Here is a 21,279-nt window from a genome sequence, read left to right as displayed (position 1 = left end):
GACTTAGATGAGGGATGAGAAGGCACGGTAGCTAAATTTTCAGATGACACAAAGATAGGTCGGAAAGTATGTTGTGAAGAGGACATAAGGAGGTTGCAGACGAATAAAAATAGGTTGAGTGAGTGGGAATGTGGGAAAACGTGAAGTTGTTCACTTTGGCAGGAAGAATAAAAAAGCAGAGTATTACTTAAACAGAGAATGGCTGCAGAATTCCGAGGTATGGAGGGATCTAGGTGTTCTAGTGCATGAATCACAAAATATTAGTATGCAGGTACAGTAAGTAATTATGAAGGCTAGTGGAATGCTATCCTTTATTATGAGAGGAATTGAACATAAAATTAAGGACATTACGCTTCAGTAATACAGGGTGTTGGTGAGACCACATCTTGAATATTGTGTGCAGTTTTGTTCTCCTTATTTAAGGAAGAATATAAATGCGTTGGAGGCATTTCAGAGGAGGTTTACTAGATTGTACCTGGAATAAGTGGGTTATCTTATAAGTAAAGGTCTGACAGACAGAGCTTGTTTCCACTGGAGTTTAGAAGAGCGGGGGGTGACTTGATGGAAGTATATAAGATCCTGAATGGTTTGACAAGGTGGATGTTGGAAGGATGTTTCCTCTTGTGAGTGAGTCCAGAACTAAGAGGCATTGTTTTAAAATTAGGGGTTGCCCTTTTAGGACAGAGATGAGGAGCAAGTTTTTTTCTCTCACAGGATTGTGCAACTTTGGAATTCTCTGCCTCAGAAGGTGGTGGAAGGGGTCATTAAATATTTTTTATGACAGAGGTAAATAGATTCTTGTTAGGGAAGGGAATCAAAGTTTATCGGGGGTAGATGGGAATGTGGAACTTGAAACACGAACAGATTAGCCATGGAGGAGCTGACTTGAGGGGCCGAATGGCCTACATCTGCTCCTATTTCGTATGTTTGGGAAAGTCAGGGTGTCCCTTATCCAGGCAGTTATTTACCATCTGTGTGGAGCCTTTCCTGCATCTCTTCTGGAGGAGATTGATAGGGCTGACTCTGTGTGAGCAGGGAGTGGAGGATGTACTCTCAGCTTGCACTGTGCTCCTCCTATTCATAGATTCTGTTGACCTATGGAGGATGCTTGAATGCCAGCAGGTCTACTCCATGGCATCCTCTACCAGGATCAACTGGGAAAAATGCTCTAGACTTCTGGTGGGTTGGTGGTGGATGGACTCCTTGAGAGAGGAGCTCAGACCTTTTGCCTGGAGCACCACTCACCTCCTCATCCTTGGAGTGTATCTTAGCTCTGCCACAGACTCCTGATCAGCAAACTGACGAGAGCTAAGGTCACCACTTGCCTACGGCACTGGACAAGACTGCACAGGGTACTGACCTACAGGCATCAAACAGTGGTCTTAAACCAACTAGTGGCCACTATGCTGTGATACCAGTTGGTCACTTTGAGCTCTTCCCATCAATTTGTTGCCAAGATACAGAAGCAGCTCGTTGACATCTTCTAGAACAAAAAGATGCACTGGGTCTCTGTCATAGTGCTGAGTCTCCCACTAAGGAAGGGTCATCAGCTACTGATGTACCTTCCCACTCAGGCAATGACTTTCCTCCTTCAGAACCTGCAGAGATACCAATGCGTAGAGCCTCTTTCCAGATTTTGTGTGCTGGTGACATATTTCTTCCACCAGCTGATTAGCCTCAATTAGAACACGCATCTCCTGTTTAAAAACTTGGGCAGGTCTCCATGCCTCCTTGATGGTGCTGCCTGTTTTTACCAGGAACTGATCAGGGTCTGGAGCATGATCACCTTCAGCTAGATCTCTCCTCTGTCAGGAGTGGCCGCAATCATCCAGGAGTCGCTGTTCAGGAATCCGCACCTCCATCAATATAGGCTCATGTGGGGTGGCGGAGGAATGGGCTGGATGTCTCTGGAGGAATTGGCATGTCTTGCATGCAGTTCAGATTACAGCCAAAGCCATTAAGAATCTCAAAAAGCTGGCATTTGGCCCCAAATGCACCAAGTGTCGATCTCTTTCATTTGAGCTGACCCCACGCAGATGGAATTTCGCATTGGTTCCAGGCCCCGGTACCCACCTCGGGCATATTGACCCCACAACTTGAGCTATCTCTCAGAAATGCCCTCTGTGCCATTCCAATCTGCACAGAGGAGTTTCATGTGCACTTCAAACCCTCTAATTCTTTGCACTTGTCAACCATCCAGACACACTGTGGCATTCCATTCTGCTGTCTGGAGGAGACGGAGGTCCCTGGCGGGAGGCTCTCTATGTGGGACTCCACCCTTTGTCCATTGGGGATTTTGCATGGAAGGTATTGCCACTGTGCAAAGTTGATTCATGGACTCAGGGGCCATCTATAATTTCTGTGGCCTGGAGGAGTCCATGTTTTACAGCTATAGAGGATGTGTGAGATCTAGCCCCTCTTTTACTTTCTGAGGGGCCTGTTCCTCAATTTCTTGCTGTACTTCAGTCCCACACTCCTGACCCTTGGCCACCTGGTGCAGAGGGAAATGGGCAGATCAGAGGACCTCCTCATGGGATTGTTCCTGGGCTTTGCCAAGGTGATCATCAACAGCTCAAAACAGTGGGCAGTCAAGAGGTGATCATTTGGTTCTACTTCCTGCCTCTCTTCTGTGGTTATGTGGTTGTGGCCTCCTGCGACCAATGGGCAGTGGGAGACTGGAAATGTCATCTTAATTTATTGGACTAACACTCCTTTAAAAGTTTTCAGCTTTTATTTCAGCATCTTAGTGATGCTCCATTCAAAAGGGCCACTTGTTTTCTCTTTACTGGCAACCTTCTAGTTGGATCAAAAGAGGCATAGAAAAAAATTGAATGAAACTGTGATTGTTGCATGAGGAGCATCATATTTATAATGTATGTATATAATTGCTTATTCCACATTGCCTTGAGTACTTTGACATTTTTATTCACTTAAAGCTGTACACCTATCGCAGATACAGAGCTCTCAAAAGCCTTTGGCTTACTTTTGTCCTTCCATCATTTGGTCACACTAGCTCACCATTTTGGAGTTACATAAATCATATACAGAATCACAGGGTAGAATCTTACCTATGGCGGGCTGGGCGGGAGTGGGTGGGGGCGGGCGCGGAGCTGACCTTACAATTAAGGTCTGTCCAGCATGATGCGTGGCCGGTAGCGCAGCACTACCTGTGCGGGCGGGAGGAGGAGGAAGAGTTGGGGCCTGTGCTCTTTGGCGCATGCGTGCGAAAAAGCACCGCAATGTGCCTCAGGTAGATTAAGTGGATAATAGTTTTTTAAAAATGAAGCAAAAAAATTATTTACACATGTCCCATCATCATGTTCCCTTATGTGTCACATGAGCTAGGACATGTTTGTGAAGTTGACAAAATTTCTTTATTAATTTTATAAAACCTTCAGGAAACCTCATCCCGCCCGTGGATGAGGTTTCCTGGAAAATGCAAAGGCAACTTGGGCTCTTCGCCTGCTCACCAACCTTAAGGTTGGATGGGCAGCGTTGTTAATTGGGTCCGTAATGGCCTTAACAGGCCATTGACAGTTCGGTGGGTGCGCAACCGCCTCTGGTGCACGCCGCTGAACGCAATATCGAAATGTCGCGCGATGACACATGCCCGATGTCATCTCGCGTCATTTTGCACGCTGGTGTGTCGGGCTCGCCCCCACATGCCGATGGAGATATTCTGCCCACAGAATCTTTACAGTGCAGAAGGAGGACATTCAGCCCATTGAGTTTGCACTGGCTCTCTGAAAGAGCATTCTACCTAGTCCCACTCCCCTGCCTTGTCCCTGCAACCTTGCACATTCTCTCTTCTCAGCTGGCAATCCAGTTCTCACTAGAATACCTCAATCGAACCTGCCGCCATCATCCCTTCAGGAAGTTATAATGATATTATGATAATGGAGTTGTTGTCTAATAATAGCAATCAATCTCTTTCAATTAGTTGACAACAAGCCAAGATATGTCACAAGGAAAACCCAGAGCTTTGAAGGTGATAGATCCAAAGTCACCTATTTCTTCCAAGCATGTTAAAAATACCATATCATGTTTCAAACTTCCACTATACACTCTGGCAGTAATAGTGAAAACTCATCCTATGTCTTGTTTAGAGGGTGTGTTCATTCAAATTCCTAAAAATCCCCAATTAGTTGAAGAGCTTAATGACTATCGTGTTTCAACTCCCAGCATGCACCTGTACATGCTTCTTCTAGAAGGATTAATGATTGATTGTAGGACTGGCCATCCACAAAGCACACTAAAACTGTTTGTAAGCTCCATACCTACCAATGGAAAATGATTAATGACTAACCCCCCTGGTGTGGAAATTATTTTTAGAACATTGAAAGGAACTAAAATTGATTTATTTTTAGGTGACGCATCAAAAATAAGTTGGGCACAAACTCTTACAATTTTTTTGCTGTAAGTTTTATGAAAAATCATTTTAAGTTTCAACATCCAAGTTCATTTGTAACTTTGTATATGTTACAAATGAAACTTTATGAAATGCCAAATTTCGAAGTTGAATCTTTATATTCTGTTGCATATTTATCACTTCAAATGTGCCCCCAGATAGATGACTCAATGGTTGCAAGGGATATTTTTATAAAATGCTCATTGCTATCTCTAAAAATTTAAAACTGGACAAATACCTTAAAATAGCTGAATCTGTGTCTGTCTGTGACCCCTGATCAAAAGAAGAAACCTGCAACTCATTATCTCTGAAGACCCATTAATAACACATTGTGGGCTGCACAGACCAAATTCAATAAGAGGAATACAAAGGCCATCTGCATTTCATAACCCAGGCTAGCCAGCTGGAGTTTGCTTATCTGCTAAGACAAGGCAACCTTCCTTTCAAGTCTTAATGATTGAGACATTCATCAATCTCGGGGACCCAGATGAGGGATTTGTGTCCCTTAATAAAGCCAGGGTCGAGAGGTGGGTGACATGTGACATTGACCTCTGGCTTGAGTAACCAGTAATATTGCCTTACTGGACTACAAAGTCTCAGTCTGCCATTTTGCCATCTAAGTAACAGAATCACGGACAAGGAACTCTGGCCCAGGTTGAATATCTGGCCCCATCTGCACTTCATCTACTGGAAATTCTGTACCATTGCCTACAAGACTGATTCATCTCTGCATCCCTATCTCGTCGTGTGTAGTCAACACCAGTGGAAAAGTGAATTATTTTGCAACGGTTTTCAGATCACCGACCTCCATGAAGGAATAACTCATTGGATTTTGATTCCAGACTCTGGAACCCATGTGAAACAATATTTCTTTTCCCTGTGGTCTCTGCACTGTAAATATTTCCTTTCTCTATCCCCCTTTTACTGCATGAGTGCAAAGGAGGCAATGTTGCTACCCACCTTCCATGTTTTGAGTATGTGCAACTAAACTTTTGAGTTTATCTTACCTTGCGTTTGCTGTGGGGTCATTAATAGAAATTGGATCACAGCAAAACTGAGGGGTTGCGAAATATGCCACCACTTATAAAGGGGAAAGCAAACCAAAACCATTTTTCTGTTTATGGATGGGTGGTGAGAGGAGAAATTAGTGCTCTTTAAATTATCTCCCCATCTGTCCGTAACAGAAATTGGGAGCTGAAATCTAGCATCACCCATTTGAATTTGACCAGAGTCCAAGTTAAGACATGAGCCAAATCTGATTTCTGAGAGTCAATTGGAAGCCAAGAGGAAAAACTTGGTGGCTGGAACAAAATTTAAAATGCAGTAACTTACCTCAGCAAATTCCTTCTCCCTAACACTAAGAAAATGGCAACTTTTGATGCCCAGATGTGGGCCAAGCAAAGAAATCTGAACAGTGAAACTTTAGTGCCCCTTAACACAGAGCAACTGAAAGCTGCAGCTAGGAGGTAGAGTTAAAAGTGGCCAGTAAAGAAGAGAAGGGAACTGATCCCTTTGTTGGTAGAACATTTAGATCTCACATTACCGGTAGAACAGTTGGATGTGGAGCTCAACCATGGCTAAGAATCCCCTCCTCTAACAAATTCAAGCTGGAAAAGGTCAGAATACAGCTATGATTTAAGGAGAGGAAAAAAGAAGCACAGAGGGAAAGGAAGAGAGAAAGGGAAAGAGAGATAGAGCAAGGGAACAGGATAAGGAAAGAGATTTCAAGCTCCACAAATTGGAAATACTGCTAGCAGCTCAATGGGAGAGAGAGAGAGAGAGAGACCAGACAGCTGGAAGATGTGAGGGAAAATCTCCCTCTACCTGCTGGTACCCCCTATCTCCCTAACAAAAAACCACTCGCTGAGGCCCTCAAGTATGCTGGATTCATTCCGAGATCCAAAGAGAGTGGTTTGGAGTCATTTTTTGCCATTTTTGAGAAAGTGGCGGAACAGCTAAAATGGCCATCAGATACCTGGACATTTTTAATTAATTAATTAATTAAGATGCCAGGGAGACCCCAAGAGGTCTACTCCATGTTGACTCCTGACTTCTCCCCTGACGTGTCCATGAATTATGAGCAGACCAAGGTTGCCATCCAAAGTGCCCATGAGTTCGTCCCAGAGGCATATCACCGGCAAATCCAGAACACTCGTAAGAAGCTCATACAAACCTACATTAAGTTTTAATGGCTGAAGCAAATTGCACTCAACCAATGGATAAGGTCCCCAAGAATCCCACACACCTATGAGGAGCTGCATGAGTTAGTTTTGTTGGAGGAGTTCAAAAACTGCTCACCCTCCAACCTGCAGACTTGAGAATCCTCACAGCTCAGGATGTAGCAGTCATAGGAGACAGCTACGATCTCATCCTTGGGTCTGGAAACTCAGGCAGATCCTTTCAAAACCATTCTCTTTTGATGTTGGAAAGATAATCAGGGCTACCTAGATAGAATAGGCCCCCTCACCCAAAAAGAAAACACTAAGGAGGGTGTGAGAAGCCCTCTTGAGACCCGAAAGGAGATCCCCTGGAGACCGGTGTGTTCCCATTGCAATAAAATCGGCTACTCCAGACCTGAGTGTTGGAGATTGTGAGGGAAGCCTGTAGGTTTAATAGGGCTCCATGTGAGTAGTCCCTGAAGGATGCCTCTATGGGCAGAGCAGTAGAACCGGCAGAGAGTCTTGCTACGCTGTGGAGGGCATTGCGCTAATAGTGTCCAAGCTGAAGAAATTTCCCAAGAGTTTCCAGAGTTTTGTAATTTCAGCGACATTGTCCCCCTATCCGCCCCAAAATGTGACTAAGTCCATTGTACTGCTCCTGGACACAGGGGCCACTCAGTCCTTGAGGTTGGAGGGAAACCTAAGATTGAGTTCTCTCTGAAGGCCAAAGCCCTGATCCTTGGAGTGAGAGAAGGATCTTTGTTTGCACCTCTCCAAAAGGCACATCTGAAGTGTACCCTTGTTTCAGGCCCTACAATGGTAGGAATTGTCCCCAAACTACCCGTAGCAGGAGTCGATTTCCTCCTTGGAAACGATCTGCCTGGCAGTAAGGTGTTAGCTAATGAAGGAAAAGAGACCCATGTCAAGCAGAAGAAATCTACAGGAAAACAGAAGGCTGGAGAAGGTCTAGAGACCCAAAAGAGTTAAAAAGCACCCATAAACATTGAGCAAGGGCTGCTTGAACGTAGCAAGATTGAAGCCTGGCCAGTAAAGTTAAAAGAGGAAACAGCCTCACAGAATACCCTCGAGTTTTTTTTAAATCATTCATGGGATGTGGGCTTCGCTAGCTGGGCCAGCATTTATTGCCCATCCCTAGTTGCCCTTGAGAAGGTGGTGATGAGCTGCCTTATTGAACTGCTGCAGTCCCCATGTGGTGTAGGTATATCCACAGCGCAGTTAGGAAGGGAGTTCCAGGATTTTGACCCAGCGACAGTGAAGGAACGGCAAGATATTCCCCAGCCAGGGACCAGAGAAGTCCGATAGCAGCGAAAAGGATGGTGAGGGAGATGACCCATTTAGAAGAGGAAGGCACTATTAAACCAGGAAAGGAAAAGGTTAAGGAATTGCCGGAAGTATGGCCGGCAGAAACCTTCTTTTCGATGTTAAATAAGGACAAAAGGAGTTCCCAAAGTGATGAGCGCACACTGAGTGAGATGCCTCCTGCAGTTGAAAAGCCATAAGGGAGTGTTGTTGGACCTCTGCCTTCACTTGAGAGCAGTAACGTTCCAGGGGATATAAAGCAAATTAGGGAAATATACCCTCCCAATCCAAAGGTCCCAACTCAGAAGCCATTGATTGGTCTGGTTGGCAGCTTTATGGAGAATTTAAATGGGGACCAGGAAAGTTCCCAAATTGGCCCAGAAAGAGTGAGGGTCATGCTTCACTTAGTTGGAAAGCCACCAGGGGGCACAGAAAGCTGACAATCCACCAGAGGACCATGGTGTTCCAAAAGACACGGAGCCTCCTATCCAACTGACTGGCAGAGGGATTCCAACCAGATTGGATCCCATACTCACCCACCTTAATACAGAATCGTGGAGCAAATTGGCAGGGCTGCCCACTGTATTTAAAATGATCCATAAAAGCCCCTCTAGGTACAACACTGTAGCCCCACCTGGCATGGATGCAAGAGAGGCCCCTTCCAGAAGGCAATCTACCCTATCATTCGGGTCCAAGTTCAGGAACAGACTGCCCGCCTGTCGTTATGCCAATCCAAATCACCTAGCAACAGAAACTGGAACACGCCAGTTGTGCTAGCACCTGAGCCGGACACTGAATCAGAATCCTCTAAAGAGGCCAAAGTCCCACTAAAACACCCCAATCTCCTGACAATCAGCCTAACCACCATCCCTGGGTTGAACAGCTGAGCCCACAGGTTACCAAAGTGGGTGGTGAGGAGCTAAGCTGAAGAGGAACTGCTCAGCACTATGATCAAAGGGCCTGGCACTCACAGAATGAGATGCCCAACATTGAAAGTAAAGAGATTCCTATCTCTGTCCTCAGTGGGTGAGTGTTGGTCAAGCTGGTCTGGGATAACCACAGGTAAGAATTTTAGCTGAATTTATTTGGCCAATAAGGAGAAATTTTCAGGGATTGTATTATGATACCCCAAAGAGATTCTTTAACTATTATGTTGAGGAATTACTTCTTTGCTTTTCTACGATTCAGTTATCTGATTTGTTATTCACCTGAAAACATACTTAAGTTTTCTGAACTACTGAGGTCATCAACCTCAGAGAAGGTATCAGAGATACTTTCAGTTGCATCAGCCATCTCAGTCTCTCTTCCAAAAGTGTACTTTCCCTTTAAATGCATATAGCCCTTTAAATACTTTTCAAAAATAATTATATTATCTTCATGCGTTACTAAAAATTTCTATAAGTTAGGCAAACTTTCATCTTATTGGCAAATAAGTCATTTTTTCCTTAATCTACTAATGACATTTTACTACTAATATTCTGCCCTGGATCACCTGACTCACCAGTTATGCAGCAATTCTCTTCTGCAAAATAAGAACTTGAGCCTGAATCTTCTGGTCGGAGTGAGGGGGTGGGCCCTGCTCGCTGACGCGTAAAATGATGCGCGGTGACATTGGGCATACGTCCCGACGTCACCGCGTGTCATTCCAATCTTCAGTTCGGTGGGTGCGCAGCAGAGTCGGCTGTGCACCCGCCGAACTATCAAAGGCCTATTAAAGCCATTTAAATACTAAGTAAAATCATCAAGAGGGCTGCCCATTGGCGGCAGGCGAAGAGCCTGGCAGCTTTCGTATTTTTCACGGAACCTCATCCACGGGCGGGATGAGGTTTCACAAAGGAGTTATAAGTTTAATAAAAATTTTTATTCAAATTAATTAACAGGTCCCAGCTCATGTGACACTTGGAAATTTCTGTGCTCTTTCATGCGTACGAGTGAAAGTGTGCAGGCTCTTGCTCTCCCTCCTCAAGCCGCCCGCACAGGGAGCTCTCAGCCCACGTAAAATGGCGGCACGCAGCACTTCAACCTATGTTTTATTTTCAGTATTGTTGAACTGCAGTATACTTAATGGTGGAAGTATTGTACTGTGCAATAAGCTTTATCTATTGATAACCTTTATAGAAAGAAATTGAGAGCAATGCGTGAATGTCTCTTGGCTCTTTTCAGATTTGACTGCAGCAATGCTTACTTGCAGTAACATTCAGTATAAAACACATACTACCCGATTCTGTCAGGAAGCAGGATGTTTATTTTTAATGGTCATTTCCTTTTTCAAGTTTCCTTCTTGCAGGCGACAGGAAGACGGCTGATATTGTGTATTTTCACACAAGTCAGATTCAAATAGAAACAAGAATTAAGTATGTATTCATATAAAATTGGCTGGGTGTAACATGAAATGTTGTAGCAGAGAAGGAGGCCATTCATCCCATTGTGCCCAAAGTGTTCCAAGGTTCTAAGACCCAGTCTGGAGACCTTGGTGCAGGAGTTTAACAGGAGGAGAGAGGTCCGCTATTCACAGGGGACCAGGGAGGCCTCCAACCAGACATGGTGAAGGCAGTGGGAACAAATAACTGTCACATTTCCAAATGCTATACCCTACTGTACCACTAGCCTTCCTCAATGCTCACCCCACCTTCATTCATCCACCAACAATCTCGAGAAACCATGACTCATGCTGCACATTAGTGCTCAGCGCAGCTGCAAAACTCACATCTAGATTCCATAGCTTTTACACACTGCCAGCAATTCAACCATGGCAGCCACATCACCCAAACAAATTGCTCTGTATTCACTAACATCACAATTCCCCCTCTCTCCCAGGAATAGATGATGCCCAACCTAACTGGCAGGGGATGTCTTAGCTGCGTATCCTTATCTTGATGGAGGAGATGATAGCCACGACCGAGACCGCGGCCAGGGGCGAGGCTGAGACCATCAAAGATGACAGTATGCTCATCCCTAATCCTCCTGCTCCCATCCACTTCCCTCTCATCCTACAAATGTTCCTTCTGATTTACAAGATGCTAATGGTCTAGGCCTGTACTTGCTTTCTTCCTGAAAGCCTAGCCTTGTGCCTTTCTCCTTTCAGTTACCCAAAATCTAGAAGCTAGACTGCAGTGCTGGAACAATAAGAGGAAAAGGAAGAAGAGACCAATAATAAAAAAACACCATCACACACTCTTACACTTGTAGCCACTAGCTCAGATATCGACACAACACAGCGTTCAGAGTGTAACTTCAAGACAGGATTTGCATGTGATGGAGACACGAGGTATACAGAAATACTTAGATAAGAGCAAAATACTGTGGATGCTGGAAATCTGAAACAAAAACAAAAATAGCTGGAAAAACTCAGCAGGTCTGACAGTATCTGTGGAGAGGAACACAGTTAACGTTTCGAGTCCATATGACTCTTCATCAGAACTAAAGAAAACTGAAGAACTAAAAGACCCACCCCCTCACTCCGACCAGAAGGTTCAGGCTCAAGTTCTTCTTTTGCAGAAGAGAATTGCTACATAATTGGTGAGTCAGGTGATCCAGGGCAGAATATTAGTAGTAAAATGTCATTAGTAAATGAAGGAAAAAATGACTTATTTGCCAAAAAGATGAAAGTTTGCCTAACTTATAGAAATTTTTAGCAATGCATGAAGATAATATAATTATTTCTAAGAAGTATTTAAAGGGCTATATGCATTTAAAGGGAGAGTGCACTTTTGGAAGAGAGAGTGAGATGGCTGATGCAACTGAAAATATCTCTGATATCTTCTCTGAGGCTGAAGACCTCAGGTCAGAAAACTTAAGTATGTTTTCAGGTGAATAACAAATCAGATAACTGAATCGTAGAAAAGCAAAGAAGTAATTCCTCAACATAATAGTTAAAGAATCTCTTTGGGGTATCATAATACAATCCCTGAAATTTTGTCAGGGGTTCTCCTTTTTTGACTCCATTCTATCTCCCTTTGTCCAGTCTCTTCCCACCTACATCCACGATTCCTCTGAGGCTGTACATCATATCAACAATTTCCAGTTCCCTGGCCCCAACTGCCTCCTCTTCACCATGGACATCCAATCCCTCTACACCTCCATCCCCCACCGGGATGGAATGAGGGCTCTCCGCTTCTTCCTCGAACAGAAGCCCGAACAATCCCCATCAACCAACACTCTCCTCCATCTGGCTGAACTTGTTCTCTCACTGAACAATTTCTCCTTAAACTCATCTCACTTCCTCCAAATAAAAGGTGTGGCTATGGGTACCCGCATGGGCCCCAGTTATGCCAGTCTCTTTATGGGGTATGTGGAACATTCCTTGTTCCAGTCCTACTCAGGCCCCCTCCCACAACTCTTTCTCTGGTACATCGATGACTGCTTCAGTGCCGCTTCATGCTCTCGTCTGGACTTGGAAAAATTTATTAATTTTGCTTCCAATTTCCACCCCTCCATCATTTTAACATGGTCCATCACTGACACTTCCCTTCTCTTCCTTGATCTCTCTGTCTCAATTTCTGGTGATAGACTGTCCACCAATATTCATTACAAGCCTACCGACTCCCACAGCTACCTCGACTACAGCTCCTCACACCCTGCTTCCTGTAAGGACTCCATCCCACTCCCTCAGTTCCTTCGCTTCCGTTGCATCTGTTCTGATGATGCCACTTTCCAAAACAGTTCTTCTGACATGTCCTCCTTTTTTCTTAACAGAGGTTTTCCACCCATGGTAGTTGACAGAGCCCAGAACCGTGTCCAGCCCATCTCCCACGCATCCGCCCTCACACCTTCCTCTCCCTCCCAGAACTATGATAGGGACCCCCTTGTCCTCAGTTATCACCACACCAGCCTCCGCATTCAAAGGATCATCCTCTGCCATTTCCACCAACTCCAGCATGATGTCACCACCAAACACATCTTCCCTTTACCCCCCCTGTCGGCATTCCGTAGGAACCATTCCCTCCGGGACACCCTGGCCCACTCCTCCATCACCCCCAACACCTCAGCTCCCTCCCACGGCATCTTCCCAAGCAACCGCAGCACTTCACTTGCACGTCCCTCAATTTGGTCTACTGCATTCGCTGCTCCCAATGCAGTCTCCTCTACATTGGAGAGACCAAATGCAGACTGGGTAACTGCTTTACAGAACACCTTCAGTCTATCTGCAAGCGTGATCCAGACCTCCCTGTCGCTTACCATTTCAACACACCACCTTGCTCTCTTGCCCACATGTCCATCCTTGGCCTGCTGCATTGTTCCAGTGAAGCTCAATGCAAACTGGAGGAACAGCACCTCATCTTTCGATTAGGCACCTTACAGCCTTTCAGACTTAACATTGAGTTCAACAAGTTTAGATCATGAACTCTCTCCTCCATCCCCACCCCCTTTCCAATCTCCCTTTTTTCTAATAATTCATATGTTTTTTAAATATATTTTTATTTTCCCACCTATTTCTATTATTATTTTTAAATTTATTTCCATCCATTGTTTCATCTCCAAATTTTAGCCTATTTCGATTCCTCCCCCCCGCCCCCACCCCCACTAGGGCCATCTGTCACTTGCTTGTCCTGCTTTCTACCCTTAATGTCACCATTGGCACATTCCTTAGATAATATCAGCACCGTCAACACCCTTTTGTCTATGACATCTTTGGCAATCTCTCCTTTGCCTCCACCTTTCACTGGCCCTCTATCCATCTCTATCTGTCCCACCCCCCTCAACAAGCTTATATTTCACCTCATTTCTATTTTTCTTTAGTTCTGAAGAACAGTCATATGGACTCGAAACATTAACTGTGTTCCTCTCTGCAGATGCTGTCAGACCTGCTGAGTTTTTCCAGCTAGTTTTGTTTTTGATACAGAAATACTTGATGTATTTGCAGACCTGCTAGAAAGCCTGCAGGCACTGCCATAGAACATGAAGGAGTCTGGCAGCAGTCTTTCACTTGACTTTGCTCAGAGCTTGGAGTCCACTCCATTAACATACTTTCAGATCCAACCATGATGTAGTGTCCCATGGCCAATTTCTCAGCTTCCATTGCAACACAAGCAGAAGCCACCCAATATCTAGGAGCTACGGTGGAAGCTCAGTCTGAAGTCATGCAGTTCAGCTTGCATGTAGCTCCTGATGCTGCTATTATGTCTGTGGACACCAGTGTGTAAAGCTGCTTAGAGTCTCACAGTAGTCCAGCAATCTGTCATCCAACACATTCTTAGGATTGTGAGCTGCCACACTTGGGGAGTAACAATGCCTTTGTGGAGCATTGACATCTCTCAGGATGACAGTATTCATCCTTTCACCATTTCTACTCCACTAGTGCTGCTGCTATTACCCCTCAATTAGCCGACCCAGATTGTTGTCACTTATGTCGAGGTGGTGCAATCCATAGCTGGACCTTCTGGGGCAGGAGCTGCTGGAGGTTGTCCTGCAAGGCCATCTGCAGTCTCCTTCACTGAAAGTCAGCAGCCTTTCACTAGCCATGCTGCAGACCCTGGAGTCTGCACTGGAGCACTAGACCAGGCAAAGGCACATAGAAAATAGGCTCAAAGGAATGCAAATTCATGTATGGAATATTGGATTGGTTCGAATATAAAGTTGGTTTGGAATGTCTGTTTTGTCGTTGTTTTTCAACATTGTGCTAAGAGGATGCTGTGATGGTCAGTAACTGAGAGAAGGTAAAGTTGGGGGTGTTGTTGAATTGGGGTTGCATTCACTGGCACCACAGTCAGAGGGGCTGATGATGGACAGCACAGCAAGAAAAGGGCTATGTTGGTTGGCTCCACACTTCTTCCCCCTCCTCTCAGCTGCCTGCTGTATATCTACCTGGTGGTAAGGGCTCTGTGCCCCTATGATTATGAGATTGTGCAGGATGCAGTAAATTATGCAAGTGTCAAATCATGCAAGTGCTCTGGAGATTACTGCAGTGCTCCTCCAAAGCAATCCAGGCAGCAGAAATGTTGCTTAATGCGGCCTGCTTCATGACATTTCCTGTGGCAGCGTATCTTCCGTTATCTACACACTGTGCATGGATTGCGCACTAGAGACATGATCTTAGTGGTCAGCCTTTGTTGCCCAATGGTCACCTCTAATTTGTCATGGTGGCTCAAGTGCTAATGGTTGAGCAGGCTGCTGCAGAATGAAGGCATTACGACTGCTACCAGGATACCAGGCACTGACCTGCATGCTACACAAAGTATGGTTGCACACCAGAGGGACATTGAGGGAGTGGAATCCCTCCATGTTGCAGTGCATCCCTGAAATTACACGAGGCACCAGTAGAGTGACATGTGTGCAGCCAATGGTGCCCTGAACCATGGGGAAACCTGTAATTCTGGCATGATCACTCTGCCAGCTGGCAGGAGAGAATAAAAAGAATTCAGTACTCATTGCTTCCAGAGCATCCGTGACTTCTCTTATACAACAGTGGATGGTGACCTGCAAGATGTTGAAAATATCACCTGTTCCAGCCTGGAAGGAACTCAGTGCCGAAACATTTACAGACAGCGATAGCTTCATAGCTGCTGCCAATGTCGTCCTCACCCAGCTCTGCAGTTGCAGATTTTTCTGCAATAGGTGACACATTTCGTTGAGCAGCTCAGTGAAACTGAGAAGCTGCACAGAATGGGTGGAATTTAATTCAGTCCATTGTGACAAGAACCATGGTGACCAGGCCCACCTACTCACGGGAATCTCCCGACAGCAGCAAATCCTCCCCCAATTAAGTCGGAGAGCCAAATGGACTGATGTGGGATTCCTGGACCCATGCAGTGGGATATCAGTTAGATTCATTCATAAGCCAATTGAAACCCATTATCCCTGAGCCCTGAGTTTTACAACTAGGAATAACTTAAAATGAAGAACCAAAGATTTGGATATTAATTCACGTGAATGTTAGAGTCCAATATGTCAACATCCAGGCAGGGTTCCTTCACGTAGGAGTTAAAGTTCAGGAGGGTTCAGCTAGCTGAAAGCAGGAGTTGCAGAATCCCTTCAAAGTTGATGATGGTGCAGCAAGATGAGCTTAGTATCCAAAGACTTGGTCCACTCCACAGGTGATGGCAAGAATCTTCCAGAGAGCCGGGCTTGAGGCAGTTTAGACTTGAGGCAGGCTTTTAGTCAGCCTGGAGTCCTGCTTTGGGGTTGACAGGCTGCATGTTAACAGCAGGCTGCCCCAGGAGTCCTGGAATGTAACATTAAAACTTTTCAAAGGCCAGAGGAGCTTAGGTCATGTGGCATTGCTCACTGATGAGTCAGTATCAGGTAAACAATCAGTTTCTATGCCTCTGGTCAAAATCCATTGTTCACCTTAGGAGGTAGATGGTGGTTATTAGTGCCTCTGCTGGTATAATGAGTTTCAATGGCTCTCCCTTTGTTATAAGCCCAGGCTGGGCAGACAGACCATCTGCTACTCCCTTGTTTCATTGATTGTAATAGGTCCACACAATGATAGGTGTGAGATTCCACAAGGATGAGGGTTGAGCTTTGTCCTGTAATTACTGTTTCAAGTTTCCAGAAATGTAGCCAACTTGCAAATCAAGTGACCTGTGGCAGTCACGTTTTTGGTTCAGTGACGCCCATTTTTAAAATAAGCAGAAAGCAAGGTTTGATTTAAACATCATTATGATCTCTTTCATGTCTTCTGGACATGACCCAGAGGATCTTTTCTGCCCACCTGAGAGGGAAAATGGTACATCAATTTAATGTTTCATCCAAAAGATAGAAACTCCCCAAGTGCTGCACAAGAGCGTCTGCCTATATTATGTACTTTAATCTCCAGAGTTGGATCTGAACACACAAAATTGTGACTCAGAGATGAAAATGCTATTCCTGAGCCACAGCTGACACCTTTATGATCACCAAAAATAACAGATACAAATGCATTTTAATGTGGGAAGTTGTTTAGTTTTATGATTGACATGTCACAAGAGACCCATTCTAAAATGAAAAATGTGATAACTGAGTGAGTGACAGGAGGCGATTTCTGTCAGATTATGGACTGGTGGAGGAATTTGGAAGTTGCCATTTCAACATTTATACTTTGGTACTTTTATCATGGCACTAATAGAATGAAAGGTCATACATTGCAGTTTAAGTAGTTACTCCTCTGACCTCATGCAATGAAAATACATTTTTATATGGCAGAAATGTGACAGGGGTTTATCAAAGCTTTGTCCTCTCTAGACAATTCTTTTCCTTCCTCCAAAACTCGCCTTTCAATAAAGTTCAAGATGTGAGGTGACAAATGTTATGTCAAATCATATGGCATTCTAATAACTGTGTAGTTCAGGTTCAAAATCATATAGCATTTCATTTTTAGGCAAATCCTGATAAATTTATGTGGTCTGGAGATTTCTTGCAATATAGGGCACCATCTAGTGGCCATTGTCGCACATTGCCATCACTAAAGGTAAAATGGAGGGAAAGAGGGAATCTTGAAATGCATGTTTTCTTCAGAGCTTTGAATGGAGCCTGATGTAAGCAGTGCTTTGACCAGTAAAACACCACTAATAAACAGAATCTAACAGGAATGAAAGTGTCTATGACACTAGCACAAATTGACAGTCCTATTTTGCTTGGGAAAGAAAATCAGGCTGTTGGAAGGCAGGATGCTGTTTCGCTACAAAGCTGTTTTGTGCTATTGGCATTGACTAATTTCACCCCCAGCATATCCAAACATTTCCAGAGGTATAGGGCGGAATCATCCCAGATTTGCACTAAGTGCGGTGGCGGGCGGGTAAGATGACACTTGGTGGGTATTTATGCCGTTTCGTGCCAAACCCGCCACATTATTTATGCACTCCCAGGAAACACATTGTATTGATGGTGGCCAGGCTGTCATTCGCCTGCCTGCCATCACCTCGCCACTTCATCACGCTGGATGCCATATTTAAAGTCCAGCCGCAAGCCACAGATCTCAATGCTTCCAGCCCATGGAAGACAGGATAGTTCCAAAAGCAAAAAGACTTCGGCCCCTCCCACTTCAATGATGCGGCTCTGGAACACCTTTTGGCTCAGTGGAGTCCCGTCGGAATGTCCTCTACCCCCGCTCTGGCCGCAGGATGGGCAGCATCGTCACCAACCAGGCAGGGAGGTGGTGGCAGCGATGGTCAGCGCCAATCCCCTTCAAAAGAGGACAGCCACCCAGTGCCGTAACAGGGTGAATAATCTCCTTCATTCCGTCAGGGTAAGTCACTCTTCTCATTACTCACAACTCACACACTTTCAAACCCATCACACAATCACAGGGCCCTCACTCACTGCCAGTTCAAGTGACATCACCATTCAGTCCCTCACACACACCTTCATTGTCCTCATCCTGTCCATGGGGCCACTCACCATCCACACATGCCAGGCATACTTATCATCTGGCCTGGTAGGCATCCTGCTTACACTTTCTCCATCTCTATTCATGCAAGACATGCTGGCACACAACAACAGGGAGAGGGCGCAGACTGATGAAGGAATGCCTGAAATCAAGATCCTCCCTGACGCTGAAAACAGAGCCATCCAGCTGGCCAGCAATGACCTGGGCCGGTCCTGTGCTGATGATGAGGTCAGTGGCGCTCTACCAAGTGAGGATCTAGCAGTGCAACATCCATCAGACAACCATGCTGTGAGTGATGTGTCCTGTTTCACAGGCCACTGCCATGCACTAATTATCTCTCCTTGCTTCCGCAGGCACATCTGGGAAACAGCTAACGGAGTCCACGACCCAGGGCCTCCAAACTAGCCCTGAAGAAACCTCTGAAGAGGAACTTGAAGGCACCCTCCCTGAAGTCCTATCACAGTGCTCACATACACCCTCCTGCAGTGCAGAGACACACATCTCAGTGGGACCTAGCTTTTGAGTAGCCTTGGGATCACAAACTGGTGAGCACATCGCACTTTCTGATCCACAGCAGATGGAGGCAGGGACTTCCCTGGTCACTGGCACTCGGAGGACTGCTGGAGGCCAGAACTTTGCTGAGTCCAAGTCACATGATGAGCCTCTGGACTCGGTCATGTCACAGTTGCTGGAGTTGCAAAGGCAAGCTTGGGAACACCAGGAAGAGATGTCTGCTGCAGTCCTCAGATTGCAAGGCACGATGGAGGAGTACATCTGAATTCACTCTGAGGTGTTAGCGCCAGCATGCCAATGCACCAAGGTCAACACTGGCAGGATGGTGGCTGTCATGGAGACCTTGGTCCAGGAAGTCACTTCTGCACTGCTGCGCGGGCTTAAGTCCATTGCTGATGCCATATTTGGCCTTCAAAGTGTGTACGCAAGAGGGGTGCAGGAGCCCAATCTCACTCCAGCCACCCCTTCTGCTCAAGGAGTCAGCCAGGGGCCCTCAGCCCATAGTGAGGAGGATCAGCAGGTGCATGCTCCAGGGCCATCCTCCCAGGTGACTCTGGGAGTGACTGGCCCATCTGACTCCCTTCTTCCTGTGACCTCCACAGATCCAGGTTCACAGGCCAAGGAGGGTGCCACTGCCACACAGCAGGACACCAAAAACAGGCCGGGGCCCATCAGGTTTCTGCCCTCCAGAAGACGCCCACCAATGTCATCACAGACTGGGCGCCACAGTCAGTAGGCTTCCTCCACCTCTGCTGTGGATGTCCGGGAGCTCCAAGGCATTGCGGCAGGATTAGGAAAGTTAAGAAGAATTAGTTGCACAGCCTGGGCAGGGGTGTTTAATCACTTGTACATACTGTTCACCATTGCTAATAAACTCCCAAGAATGTCTCCCTGCCTGTGGCTCCTTGTTCTTGTCACTCAGATGTGAAAACTTTCTGCACAAGATAAAGGCAGGTATCTCAGTCCAGGGCCTCTTCCTTGTTGGCATCCTCCTAATTGGAGGTGGCCTCTAGCTCCCCTATCTCCTCCTCAGCCAGCTCGTCTCCCCATTGCAGTGCCAGGTTGTAACGAGCACAGCAGACAATGATGATGCATAACACCCTCTGCGGACTGTATTGCAGGGCTCCATCAGACCAGTCCAGGCACCGGAACTGCATCTTCAGCATCCCGATGTTCTGCTCCACCAAGTTGCGAGCTGCAGCATGAACCTCATTATAGCATCGCTCTGCTGCAGTCTGAGGCCGCCACATGGGTGTCATCAGCCATGGCTCCTGCGGTAGCCCTTGTCTCCGAGGAGCCATCCCTGCAGCTTCTGTGGGCCCTGGAAGACTGCAGGGATCTGAGACCAACTGAGAATGTAGGAGTCATGCACAGTCCCTGGAAAACGTGCACATACCTGCAGGATGTGTTTCTGGAGGTTGCACATTCAGCGAATGGAAGCCCTGGTGGTTGATATAGTTGGCCGTATGTTGCGTCGGAGATCTGAGCATCATGTGAGTGCAGTCGATCGCACCCAGAACCTGTGGGAAACCAGAGATCTGGGTGAATCCAATCGCTCTGTGCAGCCTTCAGACCAAAGTGCTGGTCTAGCCTCACACCCTGGAAATATTACTGATGTCTGCACCTCAGCAGTGCTGGTCGTTGCTGCCAGAATGCCTCTCATACTCTATGTGTGCTCTCATCACCTTTAATGTAAGGCTGATTCCCATCTCTTCAGCACTTTGACCACTGATGCTGTGCTCCTGAAGGGGTCAGGTGCTGAAGGTGGACAAAGGATCAGATGCTTCTAAAGTTTCATGGCTGCCTCTCTATGATATGACCCTGATCACAGAGAGCAAGCGAGCTGCCCTCGGCCAGACAGGAGGCTATGTGAAGATCTATGGAGTGTTCTCACTGCATGTCGTCATCATCCTCCTGCAATCGAGTGACTATTAGGGCCTTCACTGCCTTTCTATGATAGGAGCATTCTCACAGAGGTTATTCGCGCTGCCATAAGCCGGACTGGAATCAAACGTTCACAGATGTGCTGTTAGAATCTACGGGGACACCTCACTGCATGTCTTTGTCATCCTCACAAATCTAGCAGCTATGAGGGCCTCCCAAGCGCGCCAGCCTCGTCTAGCCAGTGTGAGAGCCTCAACCCTGTCATCATCACCTCTGAGGACCTCCTCACCCTCATCTTTGTTGGTATCCTCCTCATCGGAGGTGGCCTCTAGCTCCCCTATCTCCTTCTCAGCCAGCTCGTCTCCCCATTGCAGTGCCAGGTTGTAAAGAGTGCAGCAGACGATGACAATGCATGACACCCTCTGCGGACTGTATTGCAGGGCTCCACCAGACCGGTCCAGGCACTGGAACCGCATCTTCAGCATCCCAATGGCCTGCTCCGCCAAGTTGTGAGCTGCTGCATGAGCCTCATTATAACATCGCTCTGCTGCAGTCTGAGGCTGCCACACGGGCGTCATCAGCCATGGCTCCTGCGGTAGCCCTTGTCTCTGAGGAGCCATCCCTGCAAAGCTTCTGTGAGCCCTGGAAGACTGCAGGGATCTGTGACCAACTGAGAATGTAGAAGTCGT

Source organism: Carcharodon carcharias, chromosome 3, assembly GCF_017639515.1.
Source record: "Carcharodon carcharias isolate sCarCar2 chromosome 3, sCarCar2.pri, whole genome shotgun sequence".
Taxonomy (NCBI): Eukaryota; Metazoa; Chordata; class Chondrichthyes; order Lamniformes; family Lamnidae; genus Carcharodon; species Carcharodon carcharias.
Note: the sequence above shows the minus strand (reverse complement) of the source record.